This window comes from Canis lupus, chromosome 27 (genome assembly GCF_011100685.1).
Source record: "Canis lupus familiaris isolate Mischka breed German Shepherd chromosome 27, alternate assembly UU_Cfam_GSD_1.0, whole genome shotgun sequence".
Taxonomy (NCBI): domain Eukaryota; kingdom Metazoa; phylum Chordata; class Mammalia; order Carnivora; family Canidae; genus Canis; species Canis lupus.
This window is the reverse complement of record NC_049248.1, coordinates 38,233,189-38,251,080: the sequence shown is the minus strand read 5'-3', so window position 1 is coordinate 38,251,080 and position 17,892 is coordinate 38,233,189. Positions and strand designations below refer to the sequence as shown.

Here is a 17,892-nt window from a genome sequence, read left to right as displayed (position 1 = left end):
TGATCCTTAAACTATGAACACCCTGCAAATAGCTCAGTATAAAAAAACTAAACTGGAATTAGAGCTGTCGTCAAAAAGAGTTTGCTGTATATTGCATGCTCAAAGAAAAAGATACGCACTCTTTGGAGGACTATAACACAGAACAAAATCTCCAAAATATTAAATTCAAAATACTCAAGATAATATCTAAAATTATATGACATGCAAAGGATCAGGAAACTGTAATGTATTCTCTAAAGAAAAGATAATAATGGAGGCTAATCTAAAGATGACTCAGATGTTGGTATTAGCAGACTGAAGCTAGCAGACAAGCACTTAATCAAGCTATTATAGTTATGCTTAATGAGGTAAAGAAAAATGCACTGTAATAAATTAAAAATAGAAAGGCTCAGAAAAGAAATGAAAATTATAAAAAAGAACCAAATGTAAACTACCACACAAAAAATAATAAATGAAATAAAAAATTTACTGGATGGTCTAAACAGTAGAATGGCGATAACAGGAGAAAAAAAATGTCAGTAAACTTGAAAATAAATCAATAGAAATGCTCCAATCTGCAAAATAGAGAAAGAATGACTGAAAGAAAATAAACAGATATTCATGAATCAGTGTAACAAGGTCCAAAATTTAAGAAATTGAAGTTACAGAAGGAAAATAAGGAAAGGATGAAGCAGAAAAAAAAAGTTTGGAAAAAATGTCTGCAAATGCACTCAATTTGTTGATACAAACAAAAAAACAGATAGAAGAAACTCAGCAAATCCCAAGGATAATAAATATGAGGAAAATGATGACTCGGCATAACACAGTCAAATTGATGAAAACAAAAGATAAAGAGAAATCTTGAAAGCAACAACAGAAAAATGATATGTAACATATAGATGATATGGTTAATGGTTGACTTTTTAAAAGATTTTATTTATTTATTTTAGAGACAGAAAGAATAAGGGGATGGGCAAAAAGAGAGGGAGAAAGAGAATCCCAAGCAGACTTTCCGTTGAGCATGGAGCTTGATGCAGCACTCAATCTCATGACCTGAGCCAAAATCATGAGTTGGATGCTCAGTTGAGCTACCCAGTTGCCCCAAATGGATTACTTCTCATCAGAAATAATGGAAGCCAAAAGATATTGGAACCACACAGTCAAACAGTAAAAAACTCGTCAAAACTGAATTCTCCATCCAGTGAAAATACCCTTCAAGAATGCAAAATAAAAACACAGATAAAAGAGAACTCGTGGAATCCCTGGGTGGTTCAGTGGTTTAGCACCTGCCTTCAGCCCAGGGTGTGATCCTGGAGACCTGGGATCGAGTCCCACGTTGGGCTCCCTGCATGGAGCCTGCTTCTCCCTCTGCCTGTGTCTCTGCCTCTCTCTCTGTGTGTGTATCTTTCATGAAAAATAAATAAAATCTTTAAAAAAGAAAGATAACTCAGAAAATTTATCTCCATCAGATTTTCAATATAAGAAATGCTGAAGGAAGATTTTTACATTGAAGAAAAATGGTACCAGAGAATCTTGGATCTTCAGGAAAGAATGAAGATCATCAGAAATGCTAAGTATCTAGATACATATAAAGGGCTATTTTCCTCTTAATTCCTTTAAAATACATAGGATGATTCAAAGCAAAAATTATAACATTTTCTTACGAAATTTTTAATATATATAAATAAAATACATGACAATTATAGCCAAAAGAACAGTAGGGAGAAGAAAAATGGACCAATACAATTTCAAGGTTTTTACATTTTATGTGAAGTGATATACTATTAATTCAAGGTAGACTGAAAAACTAAAAGTATATATTGTAATCCCCAGAGTAACTACTAAAAAAAAAAAAAAAAAAAAAGGCAAAAAGGTAAAAATTCTAAAGAGACTACACAAAAAAAGTCTAGCTAAAATTTCCTAAAATGCTAGATAGAATTAAGTGAAATTTTAAAAAATAACTAAATAAACCAAAATAAGTCAAAAAAGGAGAAAGAGAAGAACCAAAAATGGGGAGGACAAGTAGTAAACAAAATAATAAAATAGTAGACCTAAATCCAATCACATCAATAATTGTATTATATGTTAATTGACTAAACCCAATTAAAGACAGAGATTATCAGAATAGATTTTTGTAACAGAATACCCAACCAGGGACACCTGGGTGGCTCAGTGGTTGAGTGTCTGCCTTTGGCTCAGGGTATAATCCTGGGGTCGTGGGATTGAGTCCCACATCAGGCTCCTTTCAGGGAGCCTGCTTCTTCCTCTGCCTATGTCTTTGCCTTTCTGTCTCTCATAAATCAATAAATAAAATCTTAAAAAAAAAAAACCCAGAAGATCCAACCATATGCTCTCTATAAGATATTTTAAATATAAATATACAGATGAGTTGAAAGTAAATGGGAAAAAAAAAAACCATGAAAATTGCAAGTATAAGAAAGATGGAATAGCCAAATTAGTATGTTAAATACTAATAAATAGCTTCAAACAGAGTATTTCCAGAGGCCAAAGGGGGCATTTCATACTGATGAAAATGGGCCAGTTCACAGGAAGATAAAACAATCATAATTGCATACCCATTCAATAACCAAGCTTCAAATTCATGAGGCAAAATTGACAGACTTAAAGAAAGAGAAAGATAATACCCTAAATATATTTGGAGGTATTAATATCTCTCTCTTACAAATTTATGGAATACATAGGTAAAATATCAGTAAGAATACGGATGACCTGAATAACATGATCAACCATCTGGCCTAATACAGAACACTACACCCAACAACTGCAGAATAGATGTTCTTTTTAAGTGCACAGGATACTTTATATCAAGACAGACAAGTATACTTGGCTATAAAAAATGTCTCAAATGCTGTATGATTGACATCACACAAATTATGCTCTTGGAAAACAGTGAAATTAAATTGGGAATAAATAGCAATAAGATACGTATATTATTGAAGAAACTTCCAAATATTTGGAAATTAAATAACACCTTTATAAATACATGGGTCAAAGCGAAATGACAAAGGAAATCAGAAAACATTTAGAACTGAGTAAAAATTAAAGCACAATATATCAAAATTTGTGGGATGCAGCTAAAGCAATGCTCAGAGTAAAGTTTATAGCTTTAAAATGTTTATATTAGAAGAGAAGTTAAGGGGCCCCTGGGTGGCTAAGTCAATTAAGCACCCAACTCTTGATTTCAGCTCAGGTCATGTTCTCAGGGTCATGAGATAGAGCCCTGCATCAGGCTCCACTCTTAGTGGGGATTCTGCTTGAGATTCTCCTTGGCCCCTTCCCCTGCTCATGCACATTCTCTCTCAGTAAGCAAATAAAATCATTTAAAAGAGAGAGAAAGATACAGAAGTTAAAATCAATGACTTAAGGATCCCTCTTCAAAAGTTTTTTTTTTTTTTAAGAGCCAATGAAACCTAAAGAAGGAAATAAAAATAAGCAGAAATCAGTAAAATAGAAAATAGACAAAATTCATAGAGGCAAATGCTGGTTCTTTGAAAAGATCAACTAAATCACTTAAAGTCCTACTTACCCTGATCAAGATAGAAAGACAGCACAAATTACCAATATAAGACATAAAAGAGGGATCCTCACCACAAACTTCACAGATATCAAAAGGAAAATAAGAGAATATTTTTAAAAAACATTTTGCCAACAGGGGCATCCCGGGTGGCTAGTGGTTTAGCGCCGCCTTCAGCCCAGGGTGTGGTCCTGGAGACCAGGGATGGAGTCCCATGTCCGGCTCCCTGCATGGGGCCTGCTTCTCCCCCCGCCCCTCTCGAATAAATAGATAAAAATTTTTAAAAAACATTTTGCCAACAATTTCAACCACTTAGCCAAAATGGACAGATTCCTTAAGAAATCCTACTTACCAAATTTGACTCAAAACAAAAAGAAATATCTATTATCTATTTGTTCAAAGAAAATGCCAAGCTTATATGGATTCACTGGTGAATTTTATGAAATATTTAAGGAGGAAACAATACTAATAGTATACAAAACTTTCCAAAATTAGAGAATAAGGGAATACTTTCTCAACTCATTTCATGAGGCTAATATCACCAAAATAAAAAGTCTGGCCAAGATAGTATTAAACAAAATGAAGAAGCTTCATTTTTTTAAAGCAGCTGGAAGTAAGTATTTCTGTAAAAAAATTTACTTCCAAATGTTTGTAGGCTTACACTTTTCTACCTAGGTTGACTTATTATAGATACAGCTGTTTGAAAGTACTCTGGAATAAAATTTAAAGCTGTTTAATTAAATCACACAGATTTTTAACATATTTATTTATTAAATGCTTTATAAAGCTTTCTCTTTTTTTTAAGATTTATTTATTTTAGAGAGCTAGAGAAAAAGCATGCAAGTTGCGGGGGTCGGGGTAGGGAGAGGAAAGAGAATCTCAAGCAGATTCCACACTGAGTGGGATTCCTGATGTGGAGCTCGATCTTACAACCTTGAGACCAAGACCCGAGCAGAAATCAAGAGCTGGACATTCAACCAACTGAATCACCCAGGCGTCCCTACAAAGCATTCTTTATATCTACCTCAATTATCTATTTTCTACTTTTATACAGCCTCAAATTCTTTGTAAAGTATGTGTAATATAAACAACTGAAAATAATAAGCTCTAGGGAAATGGTACTTAAGAGAGTGGCTGTTTTATTAGGCTGATGCAAATTTTCCTATATGTTTTTCCCCATATGTTTTAAAAAGGAATTTCTCAAGGGTGAGTATATATTTGTTTAATAAATCCTACTGTGTCTTTAGGATTATTAGTGTTTGAAAGAGTATTTTCTTTTTATTTCCTAAAAGAGCTTCTGGAAAATTGCCAGAATTTTTAAAGGGTGAAAATCTCATTTAACATAAAAAAAACTTTTAAAAATTAAACAAAGTACCACTCTTTAGAACTGCTTTGAGAAGGACTGCCATCTTTTCTGTAGACTATTCCTAACTTTAATTAGCTGTATGACTATGGGTAAGTCATTTTATCAATATGGACATTGGCTTCTTAATTTTTAATGAATTATGGGTGGAGAAGAAAAGACAGGTAAACATTTATATGATCTCAGGGCCAGAGGCAGTGAGTAGGAGAAGCTTTTCTAAGCATACCACAATATAGAAGTCATAAAAGAAAAGCCTAAAAGGTTTGATTTTATAAAAAATAAACCCAAAATTTCCACCAGGTGAAACAAAGAAAACTTCATCATAAACAATGATGATGACAGGGAAAGTGTTTGAAACAAACTTGATCATGTATATAAAGAGCTTCAAAGAATTTATAAAACAACAAGAAAAAGACAAATATTCCAGTAGAATAAAGGAGTAAAATCACAAGCAATTTCCAAAAGAACTCAGACTCCAAATTATTTTTTTAAAATGGAATAATCCAGGAGCACTTGGATGACACAGCTGGTTAAGCTTTGGTCTCTTGATTTTGGCCTAGATCAAGATCTCAGATTGTGAAATTGACCCCTACTTGGGTTGGGTTTCCCGCTGGGCATGAAGCTTGCTTAAGATTCTCTCTCTTCCTCTCCCCCTGCACCTCCACCACCACTGGACCACTGGTGTGCACCTGCACATACTATCTCTTAAAAAAAATCTGATGAGGGATCCCTGGGTGGCGCAGCGGTTTGGCGCCTGCCTTTGGTCCAGGGCGCGATCCTGGAGACCCGGAATCGAGTCCCACATCGGGCTCCCTGCATGGAGCCTGCTTCTCCCTCTGCCTGTGTCTCTGCCTCTCTCTCTCTCTCTCTCTCTGTGACTATCATAAATAAATAAAAATTTAAAAAAAAATCTGATGAATGCAAATGTTTACAAGTGTGATATCCTTTGTTAATTGTCAGATTGGTTATGACTAAACAATGTGGAATATCCAATGTGGGGGAATGAAAAAAATTGTAACTGGTTTATTTTAGGAAAAGAGTTATCTTTACTTACAAAAAGATCTTAATAACTTATTTGGGATTGGTAGGAAAAAACAGAATTAGATAAAAAATGAACAGGAATTTTGGATGGAGTAGGGGGAGGAATAAACAAAGAGACTGGAATAAAGCTACTGTGGAAAGCTGGAGCTTATTTTAGGAGAAATGGCCAAGGTTCTCTTAAATTTATTTTTATTATTTTTTAAAAAAGATTTATTTAGTTATTTTAGAGAGAGAGAGAGAGTGAGCCCATGAGCAGTAGGGACAGAGGGAAAGGAAGAGAATCTCAAGTAGACTCCCTGCTGAATATGGAGCCCAGCATTGGGCTCCATCTCAAGACTCTGAGATCATGATATGAGCTGAAATCAAGAGGAACACTTAATCAACTAAGCCACCCAGGCACCCCAGCCAAAGTTCTTTTTTAAAAGGAGAAGTCGGGATCCCTGGGTGGCGCAGCGGTTTGGCGCCTGCCTTTGGCCCAGGGCGTGATCCTGGAGACCTGGGATCGAGTCCCACATCGGGCTCCCAGTGCATGGAGCCTGCTTCTCCCTCTGCCTGCGTCTCTGCCTCTCTCTCTCTCCTCTCTGTGCATTCTCATAAATAAATAAAAAATCTTAAAAAAAAAAATAAATAAAAGGAGAAGTCAAGGGGATCCCTGGGTGGCTCAGTGGTTTAGTGCCTGTCCAGGGTGTGATCCTGGAGTCCTGGGATTGAGTCCTGCATTGGGCTCCCTGCATGGAGTCTGCTTCTCCCTCTGCCTGTGTCTCTGCCTCTGTGTGTGTGTCTCTCATGAATAAATAAATAAAATCTTTAAAAAATATAAAAGGAGGGCAGCCCAGGTGGCTCAGGGGTTTAGTGCTGCCTTCAGCCCAGGGCCTGATCCTGGAGACCCGGGATTGAGTGCCGCATTGGGCTCCCTGCATGAAGCCTGCTTCTCCTTCTGCCTGTGTCTCTGCCTTTCTTTCTGTATCTCTCATTAATAAGTAAATAAGATCTTAAAAAAAAAAAAGGAGAAGTCAAATATTTAATTTTAAATTATTTCCTATATTAAATATTTAAATTATTTCTTTGAAGCATTATCTAACATAATCTCTTAAATCAGAAATACAAATAACAGTAACGCCTTGCCTATATCTGGCAAGGCTACTAGTTGCTGTTTATAAAAGTGGACTCTGGTTGAGTTAATCATAAGGGGATTTAACAGAAGGATATTGGGCAGCTTACCCAAGGAGAAGGAGAGCTAGAGAACTAGGCATGGGACTAAGCAGCTGGTTAAAACAACCAAATCATGTCCAAACCTGGTTTTGGCAGGGAAACACTTAACAGTCTGCAGAGAAAGAGAGAGAGCAAGAGAGAATTTTACCATACTATCAGTGTCATTAGATCCCAAATTATACACAAACTAAAGCGTTTCTGGCTGGTCATATTCCTCTGATGTAGCACCAAGGGAGGTTACAAAAGTGAACTGTTGTAATTCCTGTGGTGAGAATGGACTTTGACTCCTACCAAAACTCAGAGAGTTCAGATTCTAGGTACCAGAATAATGAGAAATGGTCACTGCTGTGATATTTGGAGAAAAATCAAGGAGAAGCAGTTGTGCCCCATATTTGGGCTAATGCCTGCACATTGATAAAGAATAAACTGCAAAAAAAAAAAAAAAAGAATAAACTGCTGGGCAGCCCGGGTGGTGCAGCGGTTTAGTGCTGCCTGCGGCCCAGGGCGTGATCCTGGAGACCCAGGATCAAGTCCCACGTCAGGCTCTCTGCATGGTGCCTGCTTCTCTCTCTGCCTGTGTGTGTCTGCGCCTCTCTCTCTCTCTGTGTCTCTATGAATAAATAAATTAAAATCTTAAAAAAAAAAAAAGAATAAACTTCAAAACACAGAGATGAATTAGTAAACTGAGTCCAGCAACATATAAAAAGGATGGCACACCACGACCACATGGAATTTATTCCACAAATGTAGGGTGGTTGATATCCAAAAAATCAATTCATATAATATACGATATCACTAGAATAAAGGGGAAAATAGCATGATTGTCTCAACAGAAAGAGTATTTGACAAAATTCAACACATGATAAAAACATTCAACAAACTAAGAATAGAAAGGAACTTCATCAAGGTAAAGGACTTCTATGAAAACCCGTGGTTAACATCATACTTAATGATGAAAGACTGAATGCTTTCGCCCCTAAGATCAAGGATAAGACGAGGATGTCAGCTCTTACCATTTTTATTCGACACTGTCCTGGCAATTCTAGCAAGGGCAATTAGGCAAGAAAAGGAAATACAAGGCATCAGATTGGAAGGGAAGAAGAAAAACTATTTCTATTCACATGTGACATGATCTTGTATGCCAAAAATCCTAAGGAATCCACCTAAAAACTATTAGAACTAAAATGTTTTCTGCAAAATTTAGAATACATGATCAATACACAAAAATAAATTTTACGTCTATGTACTTGTAATGAACAAACTGAAAATAAAAGAAAATTCCATTTGCAATAGCATCAAAAAGAATAAAATAGGAATAAACTCAACCAAAAGAAAAAAAAAAGAAAAGGAAAGAAAAACCTATGCTCTGGAAACTACAAAAACTTCATTGAAAAAAATTTAAAGAAGACCTAAACAAATAGAAAGGCATTTCATGTGCCATACTGGAAAACTTAATACTGTTAAGATGGCAATAATTCCCAAACTGATCTACAGATTCAATCTGATCACTATCAAAATCCTAGCTGCATCTTTTTTTCAGAAACTGACAAGCTGATATTAAAATTCATAAGAAAACTCAGGGATCCAGGATAACCAAAACAATTTGGAAAAAGAACAAAGTGGAAGGACCCATATTTTCCAATTTCAAAACTTACTACAAAGCTATTTGTAATCAAGACAAGAGATCAACTGGCACAAGGACAGACATAAAGATCAATGGAATAGGGATCCCTGGGTGGCGCAGTGGTTTGGCGCCTGCCTTTGGCCCAGGGCGCGATCCTGGAGACCCGGGATCGAATCCCACATCGGGCTCCCGGTGCATGGAGCCTGCTTCTCCCTCTGCCTGTGTCTCTGCCTCTCTTTCTCTCTCTCTGTGTGACTATCATAAAATGAAGAAAAAAAATAATTAAAAAAAATTAAAGAAAAAAAAAGATCAATGGAATAGAACTGAGGAGTCCAGAAATAAACCTTCAAATTTGTGGTCAATTGGTTTTCAACAACAATGTGATGACATTTTAATAAAGAAAGGAAGTCTTTCTGGACTGCAACTGGATATGCACATGCAAAAGACTGAAATTGCATATACACAAAATTTATGCATATACACATACAAAAAATGGATCAAAGGCCTAAATGTATGAGTTAAAACTTAAAATCTTACAGGATAAGATAGGCATATATCTTCGTGATGCTGGAATGGGCAACAGTTCATTAGATATGACACCAAATCACAAGCAACTAAAGAAAAGATAGATAAATTGGACATCATCAAAATTTAAAAATTTGTTCTTCAAAGAACACCATCAAGAAAGTGAAGATAATTCATAGAGTGGGAAAAATATTTACAAAGCAAATATATGATAAAGGTTTTTATCTAGAATATATAAAGAATTTACAACTCAATAATAAGAAAAATAGTCCAATTAAAAATGGGCAAATGATGGGATCCCTGGGTGGCGCAGCGGTTTGGCGCCTGCCTTTGGCCCAGGGCGCGATCCTGGAGACCCGGAATCGAGTCCCACGTCGGGCTCCCGGTGCATGGAGCCTGCTTCTCCCTCTGCCTGTGTCTCTGCCTCTCTCTCTCTCTCTCTCTCTCTCTCTGTGTGACTATCATAAATAAATAAAAATTTAAAAAAAAAATAAAAAAAAATAAAAATGGGCAAATGAGGGGCACCTGCGTGGCTCAGTCAGTTAGGTGTCCAACTCTTGACCTCGGCTCAGGTCTTGATCTCAGGGTAGTGAGCCCAAGCCCCTTCTTGGACTCCATACTGGATGCGGGGCCTACTTAAAAAAAAAAAAAATGGGTAAATGATTTGAATGGCCATTTCTCCAAAGATATACAGACAAATTAACACATGAAAAGATGTTCAGCATCATTAGCTATGAGGGAAAGGCAAATTAAAATCACAATGAGATACAAATTCACACTCAATAGAATGGTTGTAATAAAAACACAGAAAGTTACAAGTGTTGTAGGGTGTGTAGAGAATTTGGAATCCTCATACATTACTGATGGGAATATAAAATAGTGCAGCTTCTTTGGTAAAGAATTTGGCAGTTCTTCAAATAGTTAAACAGAGTTACCATATGGACCTAGCAATTCCACTGATAAGTATACACCCAAGAGAAATAAAAACATATGTTCACACAAAAACTTGTACATGAATATTCATAACAGTATTATTCATAATAGCCAAAAAGTGGATACAACCGAAATGCCCATCAACTGATGAACAGATAAATAAAATGTGGTATATCCATAAGACAGAATATTATTCAACAAAATAAATTAAACAAGAATAAAAAAAGAAATGCTGTTACATGCTAGAACATGAATGAACCTTGAAAAACATTATGCTAAGTGAAAGCCAGTCACAAAAGCCCACATCTTTTATGATCCCATTTATAAAAACTATCCAGAATAGGCAAGTCCATAGACATAAAGTAGATTAGGGGTTGCCTCGGGCCAAAGGGTTGCAGCTAGGGAGATGAGGAGTGAATTCTAGTGGGTATAGGATTTAGGGGAAGAGGGTGATGAAAACAATGCTCTTAAAACATTGATTTTTGAAAGGGGCATCTAGGTAGCTCAATTGGTTGAGTGACCAACTCTTGATTTCAGCTCAGGTCATGATCTCAGGGTCCTGGGATTGAGCCCTATGTCAGGCTCTGTACTCAGCGCAGAGTTGGCTTGGTATTCTGTCTTCCTCACCTTCTCCCTCTGCCCCTCCTGCCCCACTCCCGCCGACACACTTTCTAAAGTAAATAAAATCTTTAAAAGAAACAAACATTGAGTAGCACCTGGGTGGCTCAGTGATTGAGCAACTGCCTTTGGCTCAGGTTGTGTTCCGGGGGTCTGTGGACTGGGTCCCACATTGAGCTCCCCACAGGGAGCCTGCTTATCCCTCTGCCTGTGTCTCTGCCTCTCTCTCTCTCTCTCTCTCTCTGTGTGTATGTGTGTGTGTCTCATGAATAAATAAATAAAATATTTAAAAATAAAAAAGAAACAAACATTGATTGCAAGGATGCTTGCCCAACTCTGAATACATCAAAAACCATTGCACTGTATACATTAAATGGGTGAATTGTATGGTGTGTAAAGTATATCTCAAAATAGCTGTTGCTAAAAACAAAACAAACAAAAACACAGAAGAGAAAGAGAAATTAGGTAAATCAGAAATTAAAATCAGAAGTGACTAGGAATAAAATAAATTACTGCAACTTTCAGAATCATGGGGAAGATTCTAGGTTTATCCTAGAGCATAAAATCTGAGTTTTGAGAAAGTTTTATCTAGCTTTTGTAGAAAGAGCAATCTCTTTAATGTAGCAAACCTACTCCAAAGGATGAATGTGTGTGTATATATATATATGTATATATATATATATATATATATTCATTAGAGCCTGCTTTGTAATATTGAAAATTGGAAGTATTCTATGTCCATCTATAAGTAATGCTTCTCAATCCATCCTAGCTGACTCAGTCCCCTTTATATAATAAATATTTTGTTAAGACTTCCTTTACAGTCCTGAAATGGAAGTCATAGATATCTAAAACAAAATATACCTAATTGTAATATTAAAGAGAAATAAAAGGAAAGCAATTTGTAACAAAATTCGTATTTAAAAATGTAAATACTCTAAACACAAAACATACTCTAGAGGGCAGTACCATCCAGGTAAGAACTCATTATCTACAGCAAGCTGGTTAGATAATTTATGATATATCCAAACAAAGAAATGATGTATTTCTAGATCCACTGACATATTATTGAATCAAAAAGCAGAACAGCAATCACATTGATAGTTTTGTTTATGTAAATATACGGAAAAAGGTCTAAAGAGATGCTTACTAGGATGCTGATGACAAGAATTGTCTCTAATGATGAGATTCATAAAGATTTTTGCTTTCTCCATATATATTCAAACTTCTTTGTCTATAAATAAATTTAATAGTTTATGGCAAGTCCCAGTGGGACCATCACAACACAGATCCCATGGGTTCTGGAGTGAGGTCATATCATCTGCAATGGAGTCTTAAATATCTTTTGAATAATTTCTGGCCTTTTCCAGTCAGATGCCAAAGACAGTATTGGGGCTAGTCACAGTACATGGATAGCCATGGCCATCTTCGGTGTTGTCAGGTGAGCATCATGGCTAAGTAGTACTGCCCACCAGGAAGTTGGTAGTCATGCACTGTGAGGGCATCCACATTTCTGGCAATTTCTACAGAAACAAATTGTGGTACCTGGTCTTCTTCCACAAATGCATGAACACCAACTCATCCTGTGAGCCCTACCACTTCCAGTCCCCTGTTACTTCTGGGCCACTGGCTATATCTTTTGGTAGAATGGTACAAGGCATTTTGCTGATCAAGACCAGGTAAGGCCTAGCCACCTTGGACAGCCTCGTGGTATTTGATGGGATCCCACTCCTGCTCCTGTGACCCCTTCCCCATAAGAAGAAAAAGCAGATGGTGGTTTTTATTGCCCTCAAGGTTGTATATCTGAAGTTTACTCAGAAGTTTGCATACCTGGGGCACCTGGTTTGCAAGATTCCCTGGAGGTATAGGCCATGATAGCTATGCTAGAGGAGAAGAGAAAGAAGGTCAAGTTCCATTATGGGAAGAAATAGTAGCTCATGAGGTAGCAGAAACAGGCCAAGAATGTGGAGCAGACATTTAACAAATACAAAGAAGTCTTCAAGACCCATGGACTCTTTGTTTGGGTCCCCAAAAGACTATTTCTCATGCTTGGCTTGGCCTTTCCATCTTCCATTGGTATCTAGGATGTGACAGTCCCAATGTCCAGGTGCCACAGGCAGCCACTTATGAGTGGCCCTGAAAGTGAGGGAAATATCTCCGTCTGGGTAGAGATTTGACTTGTGCATCGGGTAGTTTGAGTGGAAAGTTATGGGCATTGGCAAAAAGCTTCTCTGCTTGGTCAGAGTCTGGAGGGAGAAAGACAGGAGATAAAGAGGTCTGGGAAAAAGGCGTGTGGTTCAATCTGTAAAAGTAGATATGAAATGTGAAGATCTTTGCTTCACACATTAAAGCCCAACAGAGCTTTCATCACAGAAGAGCACTAAACAACTACAAGAAATAGTAACTTGTCCAGATAACATCACCCAGTCTTTTGCCAGCTACTTGGTGGCAAGTTGTCTACCCTGGATTCATTCCATCCTGGAAGTAGTACGTATCTTGACTGGAATACAAAAAATATATTCCAAGTTAGACCTCTTGCCTGAATGGTCTTAACCAGTACCATTGAGGATTTAAAGTGTTTGGTCCAATGACCAGGGAGTTAATACAGTAGTGGACACATGACCATAGGATCCACTGATCTTTTCATAAACTATGCCACCTAGACCAACTATTAGTCTTACTTGTTGAAGATTCAGTTGAGGTGCTAGCTTGCAAAGGATACCTTCTGAGAAGGGACATCATCCTCTAGGACTCAAGGTAAACTCTAAATTGATATTCATTATATGGTACAGGTTCCTCAATAGGGAGAATATATGGGGGTCCAATAGCTGAAGGGTGGAAGTAGGATTATTTCTCTACATTGGTTATCACTGATCCACGTGGGGAATTTTTAACCTTTTTCTCCCAGAGGTTAGGGATGTTGGCTTCAGGAAGAGTCCCGTTAAACCCCCAGCTACTGCTAGGTCACTTTAGAATCTTCATTTCAAGAAACCAGCAGGAAAGAATAATTGACCCTGATCTTCACAGCTTATACAATGCAGACAGGAAAGAGTATGTTTGATAATCAAGTAATCCATTTGGGTGTCTTAGTTTCCACTTGACCAATGTAGATGGTACATGGGCAAGTGCAACAGCCACAACTTGAGAAGGACCTGGTGATGAAGGGCTAAGTTACTTCAGAGAAGATGGTCTAGGTCATTGCACTAAAAAAGCACTAAATAGGGACATCTGGGTGGCTCAGCTGTTGAGCGTCTGCCTTTGGCTCAGGACGTGATCCCAGGGTCTGGGATCGAGTCCCACATCGGGCTCCCTGCATGGAGCCTGCTTATCCCTCTACCTATGTTTCTGCCTCTCTCTGTGTGTCTCTCATGAATAAATAAATAAATAAAATGTTTAAAAATAAATAAATAAAAAAGCACTAAATAAACAGCAGGCGAGGGGAATCTAGAACGGGTGGCAGAGAAAGGAGATACTAGCTTCAATTTGGGCCCCCAAAGCAGCTTCAAGGACTGTAGTTAATCCCACCAGCCCTTTTCTAGTGAATTTTTCCAGGAAAAGGGACCCAACAGAACTTCGGAAGAGCTGCTTCTAGAACTTATTATATGTAAAGGGGTGGATGGTCATAAATATTGTGGTGTACTGCAGAGATCACCCCATCCAGGACCAAGGTCATTCTATACCAGCTGCTAGAATTACTGGAGGCTGATAGCTTTCAACTGATCATACTCTAGAACTTACCTTTGGCTCAAGGAGGACCTCCTTACTTCTCTGGGTTCAGCCAAAATGATTGATCACTGAGGTAGCATAAAGTCTTCAAAGCTGTCTGTAGACAAGGCTGACACCTTTGCTGGACTGCATCATAGTTTGACTTCTTCCTGTGTCCAATCTTACTTCTTTCACTCATTCCAGAGGTGGATCCCAAGAGCAAGGCCAGTGAAATTTCTGCACCTGAATCTTCATGTCAAAGAGTATTTCCTGGGGAACTCGATCTGTGATGGATTCCCTTCCCTGTGTACCTCATAACTAAGACCTTTTGTATTGTAAGTTTTTTAAAAAAATAAAAGTTGCTTAAATGACAAAGGGGATTTATTGGCTCACATAACTGGGCAGGTATCAGGATTGATTTGATTCAGTAGCTGAATGATGTCAAGGCCCCAGTTTTGCTCCATTTCTCTGCTCTGCTTTAGAATCAGCATTATTCTAAAGCCAGCTTTGTTCACAATGACAGTAACTGCAGTAATTCCAGGGTTTATATTCTCAACCTTCACCATCCAAATGGAAAGAGAGCAGGCTTTTAGCAGCTTTATTTAAAGAATAAGGAAAAATCTTTCTCAGAGTCACTAGCAATTCAAGGTTCACAGACAAATTGGTCAAAGTCTGGGTTTCCTAATCCACTCACTGTGACAAGAGGTATGGGATTATCTTGAGTGCTGGAATTGTTGGTTTGTTTATATCTATGCCTTCCAAAATCACAGGGATGCTACACAAGGGGGAGGTATGAAAGATATGTTGTGGAGACAAACTATATTCATTTGCTAATGCTGCCATAACAAAGTACCACAGACTGGGTGCTTAAACAAGAGAAATATATTTTCTCACAGTTCTGGAGGCTACCAGTCTGAGATTAAGAGGTTGGTAGGGTTGTTTCTTCTGAGGCCTTTCTTCTTGGCTTGTAGATGACCATCCTCTCCCGCCTTTGCATGGTTTCCCCTCTGTGTGCACACATGTCTATGTCCTAATCTCCTCTTGCTGTAAGGATATCAGTCACATTGGGCTTGATACAGTAGCTGAATGATGCAGGCCTACCCTAAAGAACTTATTTTAACTTAATCACCTCTTTAAGAACCTTGTCTTCAAATACATTACGTCCTGAGGTATACTAAACACATGAACTTTTTTTGGGGGCATGATTCAGCCCATAACACAAACTCAACATCATCAATTACATACTGAAATATGTTCATTTGATTGACCGTTGCAATAAACTGTAAACTCTTTAAGGGCAAGAACAATATCTCATTTATACCACCAGTGCCCAGCACAGAGTTTGGTACACAGTAGGTAGTCAAAAGAAGACACAACTGCTTGCTAAGGACTATAAAGAGTTCGTCATACTTGGTAAGTATGAGGTCACTGGTGATTTTTTCCTAGAGCAGTTTCAATGGAATGGTGACCAAATAACCTAATTGTTGTGGGTTTAAGAGTGAATGGACAGGTTCGACGATACAAAAATTAAAACCTTCTTATGACAAAAGGCATCATGAGGAAAGTCAAAAGAGGATTATGAAAAAAATAGTATCTACATATATGGAACACCAGGAGTTAATAAGGCCTAATATAAAAAAGATCAGAAAAATATGAAGACAAACAACTTAATATAAAAACATAAAAAAGACCATGTACAGCCCAAAAATATATGAAAACAAGTTCAGCCCTATTAGTCATCAGGGAAACACTAATTAAAATAATAGTGAGAGATCATTTAATGCACATTGTATGAACAAAAATGTTAGGATTTGTGCTTCAGTCCTGGTCAGAGAATAGACATTCTTCTACCTTTTGACTGGAATGTGAACTGCAATAATTCTACAGGTAATCTGGCAGTGTCTCACTCAAGACATCTTCGGTCAAAAGTAACAGAAAATCCAATTTACAGGGCAGCCCGGGGGGGGGGGGGGGGGGGGGGGGGGGGGGGGCGCTCAGAGGTTTAGCGCCACCTTCAGTCCAGGGTGTGATCCTGGAGACCCTGGATGGAGTCTTGTTGGGCTCCCTGCATGGAGTCGGCTTCTCCCTCTGCCTGTGTCTCTGCCTCTCTCAGTCTCTCTCTCTCTGTGTCTCTCTGAATAAATAAATCTTAAAAAAAAAAAAAAAAGAAAATCCAATTTACAACCCCTCTGAGCCAAAAGTTACTTATAGAGTCACATAACTGAAAATCTAGACATAGCTAGATGGAATCTATTTAAATGTTATTAGAATCTAATTTCTTTCCAAGTCTTAGTTCTATCTTCTTCTTCAGTCTGTCTTCATGAAGAGAGCTTACATCCTTACAGCAACAAGTCTAGCAAAGAAGAAAAGTCCTTGATCTCTTATTGTCCTGAAATTGAGTCATATGCTCATCCCTGAACTGCAGAATATTATACCTATGTGATATTATGCTCTTATTGACCAAATGTAGAAGCCAAAGGAGGAGTCAATACCATTGTAACTGCACAGAGTAATTAATAGAGGAGGACTAAATCATCTAAAGAAAATGAGGTGCTGTCACTAGAAGAAGAGGGGATGGATGTTGGGTGTCAAAACAAACAAGACAAACAAAATCCATATAGATCTTCTACAGGCAGTATCTATTCAAAATGTACACATATCTTTTGCTTCAACAATCTCACTCTAAGGATTTGAGTCTATAGAAAAAAACACACAATTTAAAGAAGCTACATGTATAAGGATACTCATTCTAGCAATGTTTATAATGGCACAAAATCTGGACAAATCTAAATGATCTATTAATAAAGAAATGGCTTAAAAATTATGGCACATTAATAGTATATTGTACAGCTAGTTAAAAGAAGGAGCTAGATAAGAGTATCCATGATAAACTTCAGGAAGAAAAAGTTGCAGAAAAATACATACGATGTAATTCATTATTTGCAAAAATCAAAATTTCTATTAATGTGTTTCTATTACCATTGGAAAAAGTATGGAGAGAGACATTGACCTTTTAACCTTGATTTTACCTAGGATTGAGATAGGGAAAGGAAAACTATCTTTTTCTTTATTTGCTTCTGAGGTATACTTTGTTATACTTCCGTGTTGTCTGAGTTGTTAAAATGAATGTTTGCTGCCTTTTAAACAAGTGAGTAGAAAGTGAAATGAGGAAGTAGTTTTAGATATAAACTATTTTTAGATTTGGAGAGAAGATAAATTAATCTTCAGTAAAGCAGAGATTGAAAATATTGAAGATAGAATAATCCATAGCATGGGCCCTGAGGGGATGGAGAGGATTCATTTCAGAGCAGTCCCCAAAGTACCAGTCCTGGGATGGCTTCACTGTTCCACAGGGAA

The 17,892-nt window shown here is 37.4% G+C and overlaps 1 pseudogene; it reads left to right on the top strand.

The window, feature by feature from the left end:
• Positions 1-12,238: 12,238 nt before the first annotated feature.
• On the top strand, positions 12,239-12,914 carry LOC119866348 (annotated as a pseudogene).
• The last annotated feature ends 4,978 nt before the right edge of the window (positions 12,915-17,892 follow it).